This window comes from Gopherus flavomarginatus, chromosome 6, assembly GCF_025201925.1.
Source record: "Gopherus flavomarginatus isolate rGopFla2 chromosome 6, rGopFla2.mat.asm, whole genome shotgun sequence".
Classification (NCBI taxonomy): Eukaryota; Metazoa; Chordata; order Testudines; family Testudinidae; genus Gopherus; species Gopherus flavomarginatus.
This window is the reverse complement of record NC_066622.1, coordinates 59,700,573-59,709,658: the sequence shown is the minus strand read 5'-3', so window position 1 is coordinate 59,709,658 and position 9,086 is coordinate 59,700,573. Positions and strand designations below refer to the sequence as shown.

General features: G+C 50.4%; 1 protein-coding gene and 1 non-coding gene across 2 annotated transcripts in view; one reads left to right on the top strand and one right to left on the bottom strand.

Moving 5' to 3' along the window:
• Window positions 1–9,086, top strand: part of LOC127054300 (zinc finger protein 707-like) — a 1,187,881-nt gene that overhangs the window by 62,966 nt on the left and 1,115,829 nt on the right. The gene's annotated exons all lie outside the window — the stretch shown is intronic.
• On the bottom strand, window positions 5,580–5,661 carry TRNAS-GCU (transfer RNA serine (anticodon GCU)). The gene has a single exon. It is a non-coding gene; the product is annotated as a tRNA-Ser (tRNA).

Sequence of the window (9,086 nt, the reverse complement as noted above, 5' to 3'; positions counted from 1 at the left end):
TCACACTCAAACAGGACCTGTTTCCTACACAGTTCGGACTGCAGAGAATCTTACCTGGCGGCGACATGTAGATCAGCTGTTGCCAGATCATGCCAGTCCTCAGACACATCTGCAGTTGAGTGGTGTGACTTCACCTCTTCTGGTCAGACACTGACTCACGAATCACCTATTCCTGACTGTTCTCCTCCCTTACTGCCAGCGGCTGAGATACCCCTTTGCCCAGCATGAGCTGATACCACCTCCTCACCTGTTCGTGCTGCAGACCCTAAGCCCATGGTACTTTTGGGTGCAACAACACCAGAAGTTTGCCGTAATCCACCTAGAGACAGAAGGCCTCCTCATCGGCTGGATCTTTAGCTAGAGTGAACCCACAGTTATGGGACAAAATAATCCCCGGGGTTTAGCCTGGAATGGAGGCAGTCTACCCTCCTTCTCTAGTCTAGTATCAGAGGGGTAGCCATGTTAGTCTGGATCTGTAAAAGCAGCAAAGAATCCTGTGCCACCTTATAGACTAAAAGACGTTTTGGAGCATGAGCTTTCGTGGGTGAATACCCACTTCGTCAGATGCATGTAGTGGAAAGTTCCAGGGGCAGGTATATATATGCAGGCAAGCTAGAGATAATGAGGCAGTTCAATCAGGGTGGATGAGGCCCTGTTCTAGCAGTTGAGGTGTAAAACCAAGGGAGGAGAAACTGGTTTTGTAATTGGCAAGCCATTCACAGTCTTTGTTTAATCCTGAGCTGATGGTGTCAAATTTGCAGATGAACTGAAGATCAGCAGTTTCTCTGCTGTACCCAGCAGCCTCCTACTGCAAGACAAACCCAAGAAAGAAACCAGCAGGACTCCACTGGCCATCACATACAGTCCCCAGCTAAAACCTCTCCGACGCATCATCAGGGATCTACAACCCATCCTGGACAATGATCGCACACTTTCACAGGCCTTGGGTGGCAGGCCAGTCCTCGCTCACAGGCAACCTGCCAACCTGAAACATATTCTCACCAGTAACTGCACACTGCTCCATAGTAACTCTAGCTCAGGAACCAATCCATGCAACAAACCTCAATGCCAACTCTGCCCACATATCTACACCAGTGACACCATCACAGGACCTAACCAGATCAGCCACACCATCACCGGTTCATTCACCTGCCATCATATGCCAGCAATGCCCCTCTGCTATGTACATAGGCCAAACTGGACAGTCGCTATGGAAAAGGGTGAACGGACACAAATCAGATATTAGGAATGGCAATATACAAAAACCTGTAGGAGAGCACTTCAACCTCCCTGGCCACACTATAGCAGACCTTAAGGTGGCCATCCTGCAGCAAAAAAACTTCAGGACCAGACTTCAAAGAGAAACTGCTGAGCTTCAGTTCATCTGCAAATTTGACACCATCAGCTCAGGATTAAACAAAGACTGTGAATGGCTTGCCAATTACAAAACCAGTTTCTCCTCCCTTGGTTTTCACACCTCAACTGCTAGAACAGGGCCTCATCCTCCCTGATTGAACTGCCTCATTATCTCTAGCTTGCCTGCATATATATACCTGCCCCTGGAACTTTCCACTACATGCATCTGATGAAGTGGGTATTCACCCACGAAAGCTTATGCTCCAAAACGTCTGTTAGTCTATAAGGTGCCACAGGATTCTTTGATGCCTCTAGTCTAGTGTGTGTTTTATTTAGGGGAGGTGTTCTTATTAGCGGGGGAGGAAAATGTTGTGTATTTGGTTGTCATGGCTTTTATTCCTATGGCAACTGAATTAGATTATTAGGGGATAGTCCAGCCAGCTTCAGCCTGTTAGGCGAGCTCTGTGTCTGTAAATAAATGGTAGTTTTGTTAACTGTCTGCTGTCTGGCCTCAAGTGATTTCTTCCTAAACTGGCTGCCCCCAAGGATATAACACCAACCCAGCGTGGCTTCTCCTCCTCTTCCCCAGCTTGGTGCTTCTCCCCCTCCCTCCCCCAACTGCAGCTCCTGCAGGGGCCCAGGGCTTCTCCTCCCCCCTCCCCTCCCCAGCGTGGCTCCAGTCCAGTCCGGGGCTTTTCCTCCCTCACTCCAGCTCCGCTTCTCTCCCCTCCCCCGCCCCTTCTGCCACTATCTGGAGCTTCCTCTTCCCCTAACCTTCCACTGCCCCCAGCCCCAGCCTAGCTGGGCTCCCTGGGGCACCCGATGCTGCTGTGGCCGAAGCCGAGCCTGGCGGGCAGGGAGCAGCGATTCATGAGGATGCCATGGCAGAGCCATCAGCCCGAGAGGTGCGGGGCAGCCCCAGGGAAGCGGGGCGGGCTGTGCTGCTGCTGGCCCCGCACCCCCGCCCACCCCGACCCCTGAGGCTCTTTGGGGGGGGACTCACTCAGCCCCCGCAGGAGCAGGGAGGGGGAAGCAGCTGACCTAACATCCCACTGCCCCCAGAGCCCCGCCCCCAGGAGCTGCCCCACCCATTGCCTGTGCCAGAGCCCCACCCCAAGGAGCTGCCCTGCCCCAGGCAGTGCCAGAGCCCCTCCCCCAGGCTCTGGGATTTGTTCTCCTGCCTCCTTCTTCCCAGTACCCCCCACTCCCAGCTGCTCCCTCCCTGTGTCTGCAAACACTGCCCCGGGCGGGTCGCTGGGGCTGACTCTGCTGGCTGAAGTAGCCTCCATCTCTGCTCACCTCGGGGGGAGAGGAGGGACGAAGAGAGGAGATGGTCCCAGGGTGTGAAAGCAAAATTAGGGGGCAGGGAAAGGAGGACTGTTTGGAAAGGTGGGTTTTTTGTGGGGGCGGGGGGTGAGCCAGAGGGAGTCAGAAGAAGTTGGGCAGCAGAGGCTCATGGAAATTGAGGGGAACCCCCTGGGTGTCCCAGTGTTGGCCAGGGATTGTACAGCACCTAGTGCAACGTGGGGTCCTGATCTCAGTCATGGTCTGTGCAGCACCTGGGAGCCCTGATGTCTATTTCCTGATCACAGGCACTGGGAATGGACAGAGGGAAAACCTCAGCACCTGAAGGGTTAATGCAGCCCTGTGTGCAACCCCTGCTGGGTGGTCCTGCTGCTCTCATGAGGGGTTGGCTTAGTAGACCAACAACACAATCCCAGTCCCATGTGGTCTAGTGATCTGCATTCCTGGTTTTCACCCAGGTGGCCTAGGGTTCAATTCCCAGTGTGGGAATAGTGCAGAGCTTTTGCTCAGAGGGGAGGAAGGGCAAGGGGGAGGGATCCTAGAAGTAGGGCATTTGGACAGTGTGGGGAGGGGATCCCAGAAGTGGGGGTTGGGGGCAGAGGTCTGAGGGGAGATCAGGGATGGATCCCAACATTGCGGAAAGTGGGCAGCATGGAGAGCCCAGGCCTGGCATGGGGACGGGGAAGAGTGACTCTGTCCTTCTAAACTCAGCACTGGCAGACTAGGCAGACTTGGAAGAATTACTTATTTGTTAGTAAATGTCAATTTCTGTGTAAACACACAACCCAATGGCAAAATATTTCCATTGATAATAATCAAAATTGACAGATGGGCAAAGTAAGAAACATGCTGCTTGAGAATTTATTCTGTTCTAATCCTATAGGGGTCCCTTCTGCCTTAGATGCCACCATGTGGGTGTTTCATTTCCCTCCCCATTTTCACACAGAGACACAATTTCCTTTGCATGGATCCATGAACAGTAAAATCTTCCAGTGTCACTTGTCTGAGCCAGGGCATTCAATTCCACTGAAACCTTCTCTCCTGCAATGGCAATGGTCAAACAGAGGGGACGTGGCCACCTTCACCCCTGGCAGTGAGATATTCCCTCTCCTCTTTCTTCAGGCTGCTGCTGTTATTCCATGAATCATCAAGGATGGAATAAAAAGCTGAGTTTACTCCAGGAAGAGGAAAGAAAGGAGCCACCAACTCCTTGAAAAATCTCAGTGCCCAGAGAATACCTGCCGCTGTTATTGGAATCCCTGATGTGTTGGTAGCTTGTTTATTTACACTGAGGATTGAGTCCTACTTTGTGCACCATGTTTGAGAATGAAAATCCTAACCCACCCTTTGAAATAACGACTGCAGCAGGACATGTTTATGTCCCTCTCCCAAAGCAGACAGACCGATGGAGAAATGCCATGAGTCCAGGGTAATACTTCACTGCGGTTTTACCATTTCCACTCGCTAAACTTCCTCCCAACCTTCTGGGCTCCTAGAGCAGGGTACAGAGCCTGAGCCAAGATACGTATAATGCAACTTCACAGACCAAGCCGCATGACCCTGATTAATCTGACATGGGCCAGCCATGGTGTTTCATTGCACTGTAGATGCATGCTAATGTTATGTCTACACTGTGATTAAAACACGCAGGGCACCTGTCTCAAAGCCCGGCCAGCTGACTCGGGGTTATGGGGTTTGGCTGCAAGACTATAACATTACAGTGCAGACAGATGGGCTTGAGCCCAACCTCAGAGACCCCAGGAGGGTGAGGGTTTCTGAACCCAGGCTTCAGCGTGAACACAAATATCTGCACCACAGTTTTTAGCCCCTCAGCGTTAGCTCCATGAGCCCAAGTCAGATGACCCAGGCCAGCCATGCTGCCATCTTTATCCTAGCAGAGATGGACTCTACGGGTACATCTCCATTGCAATGTCAGCCCAGATGTGGCACGCTGTGCTCAGAGTAGCACCTTGAAGCCCCATATTCACCACTCTCATATAATGATGATACGGTTTGTACAAAGTCTGCCTGGTGAGGTATCATTTCAAAAGTCTTGATCTGTTGAACATTAATATTGTGTTGGTCTGTGTGTGTAGCATTGGCTGGGAAGTTATGAAGTTTGCTCTGTGTGTGTTATTGAGATATGTTATGAGGTTGGGAAATGCCCACCACCAGCCTTTCAGGTGTGACAATGGAGGAACCAGACTCGCTGCTGGCCCATGAAAGGGATCCACACTCCCAAGGACTATCCCAGGAACCGTGTACAATGCAGACTTCTCCTAGATAACACAGCAACACTGGGCACTGCTTGACTCACATCCTAGCAAAGGAGCTTTCTAGAAAGTTGGAAGGAACTATGAAAGAGGGGTAGAGACATCATTACTTGGCCTCTCTCCCCACAACTCAACAGCTGGAAACACACCTGGATGACAAAACTGATTCAGAAATCAGAAGAGAATAATAATAATGCATTCAAACCAAAGTCCCCAAACAGACTAGTATTGGTTTTTCAGCAGAAAATTTTCAGTTTGGGGGATTTTCTTTTCCCAGTCAGACTTTGCCAAGGGAAGCAGAGAGAAAATGTTTGAGTTGCCTCCTTCAGAACAGCTTGGCCTAGACACTAGCTCTGGTTCACTGTTGAGGCCTTGCTCAGGATGGGAGTATTTTAAGAATTTGGGCAGGTCCCAGGGTGTTTGGGGGAGATTATGAGGATGTTACCTTTTGAGAGAAAAGCTAAGAAATACAGGACTAGAAAAAAACATTTTAGAAATGTGGGATTTAGACATTTTATTTACAGCAATGGGGGGTCTGAATTTCTCAGAAGGTTTTTGTTTGTAGGAAGCAACATTGCTAGAGCTGTTATTGTACCAAAGGGGGAGATGGTTGTCTATAAAGGAGGGGTGAAGACCAAATGCCTCCAATGAGGATGGGATTCAAACCCATGCGTGCAGAGCACAATGGATTAGCAGTTCATCACCTTAACCACTCGGTCACCTCACCTGAGCTGTCAAGAAATAGACAGGAAGAGAAATTTAAGGCCAGCAGAGATAGGGATATGATGGAGTTTTTAAATACTAAGCGTAAGCAGGGGCTGAATGAGCTCCCCACTCACATCTAGTGAGGAACTGGGGGAAAGACTTCAGGAACAGACCCTGTTTGCATAGACACACCTACTCTGCCTAGGTATGCAGCATGATGGGGTCGCTTTCCCAAAATGACCAGTTTGGGATGGTGGTGGATTACAAATCACTTTAGGATTGAGTGGAATGAAATATTATTCTCCTTCCTGTATGAGTGAAGGGCAGCAGAACATACCTATTGCGTCCTGATGGAGGGGTAGGCACCTCAGGGCCTGAGCCAGCCCCTATGGAGGGCAGGGAGGGAGCACTACTCAGCAGCACTCTGTCCCAGCTCTTCCCCAACCCCACCCTCAGCCTGAGACTCTGGCTCCCAGCCCGGCGTCGACCCCTTTACCACTGTCCACACCCCTCTCCCCAGCAAGCAACAGCCCCACTCCCAGCCCCAGTTCTCGACTGTGGCTTCTGAGGGGCCACAGCCATGGATAAGAGGGCACAGTGTGAAATGTTTGGGGACCACTGGTTTAGGGTGACATCCTCAATCACTTCTCTGCCACCACGGGCAGCCCAGAGCCCTTTGAATACCGGCAGCGGCTGAGATTTAAAGGGCTTAGAGATCCCTGCGGCTGCAGGCAGCCCAGAGCCCTTTCAATCCCGGCCACAGCTAAAGCGGATGGAGTGGGGCTGGGATTTCAAGGGCTTAGGCTCCTCTCAGCAACAGCTCTGGGCCCTTTAAATCGCTGCCCCAGCCCCACAAAGCTCTGGGTTCCCCCAGCCACCGAGCCCCAGGCCCTTTAATTTGACTCTGAGGGCTCCCAGGCACCTCTTCAGCTGGGAGCCCCTGGTTGATTTAAAATCAAGTATCACCACCCCACCCCCAACCTTCCTTTTTGACCCATAGCTGTTTTGGTGGGGCGGTGCTGGGGAAGGAGGGTTTGTTTCTGCAGGGCTGGGCGGGGTGTTTCCACCGGGCCGGGAAGTCCTGAGGTGGGGGTGGTTCCGCAGGGCCGGGGGGTTTCCGCCCTTAGCTGTTTTCTTTAGAGTAATTGGCCCTCGCCGCTTTACGAGTTGTGCAGGCAGGCTGACGGCATTCGCTGGGCCTTTCGCTTGTGTGGATTCTCTGATGGGTAATAAGGTTTGAGCTGCGATTGAAGGTTTTCCCACACTCGCAGCATTCGCAGGGCCTGTGTGTCGTGTCTCCTCCCCCCCCCCGCCGTGGATTCTCTGATGCCTAATAAAGTGTGAGCTGCATTTGAAGGTTTTCCCATACTCACGGCATTCGTAGGGCCTGTCTCCTGTGTGGATTCTCTGATGCCTAATAAGGGCTGATCTGTTACTGAAGCATTTCCCACACTCACGGCATTCATAGGGCCGCTCCCCTGTGTGGATTCTCTGATGCCTAATAAGGGCTGATCTTTGAGTGAAGAGTTTTCCACACTCACGGCATTCATAGGGCCTCTCCCCTGTGTGGATTCTCTGATGTTGAGAAAGGCGTGATCTGTAAGTGAAGTTTTTCCCACACTCAGCGCATGTATTTTTTTGCTTTTCCCTGCAGATTTCCTGCTGTATTCTGGTTTCCTTAAGGCCCTTCTGAGTTCCCTGACAGGAAATAAATTTATCCATTTTCTCCCCTGGCTGGTTTCCCTGCTCTTTTTCTGGTCTGTGCTGAACCTCACAGGATCTTCCCTGCTCGTGACTGCTGGACACATTCCTTTTCATTCTTTGCGATAATGCTCTGTGTTTATCCACTTGCTCAACATTTCCCTGCTGAGAATTCTGCTCCTCTTTCTCACACGTCATTGCATCACCTGCTGTGATAGAGACAGAAACCTCAAACAGGGATGGAAAGGGGAAGGCCAAACCAAAACAAGTGCTGGAGAGAGGTCAAATAAAAATCAGGAAATCAGCTCCCCCCAACAGGAGAGAGGAGGGGATCAATTCAGCCTTCACATCCCATCCAACTTCGCAGGGGGAAGGGAGAAAGCTACTGCCCGGTGTCTGCTAGGATCTATAGGAAGCCTTGAGCTATATTTACCCTGCCGATGCGACCCCTGCTATGGACAATAATGAACTGAGAGACTTCCCAAGAGCTTTGTAGGGCATCCCAGATGTTTCCTTCAGGCACTTACAGATTCTGAGTTGGTTTAATGTTTCCTCATCTGTGCGGGGAGATCTCAGGATCTCTCTTTCCTCTGAACCCTGCAGCTCTGGGAGCCATGGCTCTTCCCCTTGTTCCAGCTGGGAGATCACAGCACGTTGGAAAACCAGAAACCCTGCTCAGATGAAAGAAAACAAAGGAGTTCAGTTGATTTCATAAAACTTAATCATTAAAAACATTCTATTAATTTATCTTCAGTGCTTAGTGTGACCTGGTGTGCCTGGGGCAGTCCTCACTGAAAATGCCAAGGTCAGAGCAGGCTGAAAAAGGGAGAGCAGATGCTCCCCAAACTGGTGGTTAATACTGAAGTTAAACTCACTGACCAGTCACAAACTGTGCTTCTGATCCCACACACTGGTTAACGAGACTCTGAAAAAAGAAATCACATGGCCCCCTTTATTGCATGACAGTTTTCTGACTCCTAATCAGCAACTAGGTTCCGTACAGTGAGAGTTATTTAAAAACTCTGCTCACTGTGATACAGCATGGCCAGAGGGCAGCAGGAGAGTGATCCTAATTGGATCCAGGAAGTGGGTGGGTGGAAGGTTAGCCACATTACCCAGTCACTATAGGTTTGGATCTCATCCAAAATACCATGCTGACAGCCAATCCTTTAGCAGTTAAACTAAATGTTTAGAAGAAAGAACGAATGAAAGAATGAAGTTAAATTCCATCCTTCCAGACTATTCTTTAGCATCTAAACTAAAGGTTTAAACGAAAGAAAGACAGAAAGAAGTTAAATGGAAAAGCAGTCAGATACATTCCAAAATGGATATATCAGGTTCTTAGCAGTATTGGTGAGTTGCTGGCTTGAAAGTCTGTCTGGAACGCATCCACAGCTTGGATGGGTCATTCAGTCCTTTGTTCCAGGGTTCAATTTGTAGAGAAGTTGCTCCAGAGGTAGGAAGGGGGATTGAAGACAAGATGGAGATGATGCAGCTGCACTTTATATTCCTTTTGCCATGTGGCTTGTACTTCCTGTGTCCCAAACACAAGCTTCACAGCACATGGCATGGAAAAGCTTTGGAGGTCTCATTACACAGGCATACCCCAGCATGTCTTGCTGACTCAATAGGTGTATCCCCTTGGTCCATGGGCTCATTGTACAGCTGATGACCCTCAATGGGCCATCAAACAGGCTAGGCAGTGTTGATGCCAATATGTCTGGGGGTGTCACCCAGAAACACTGC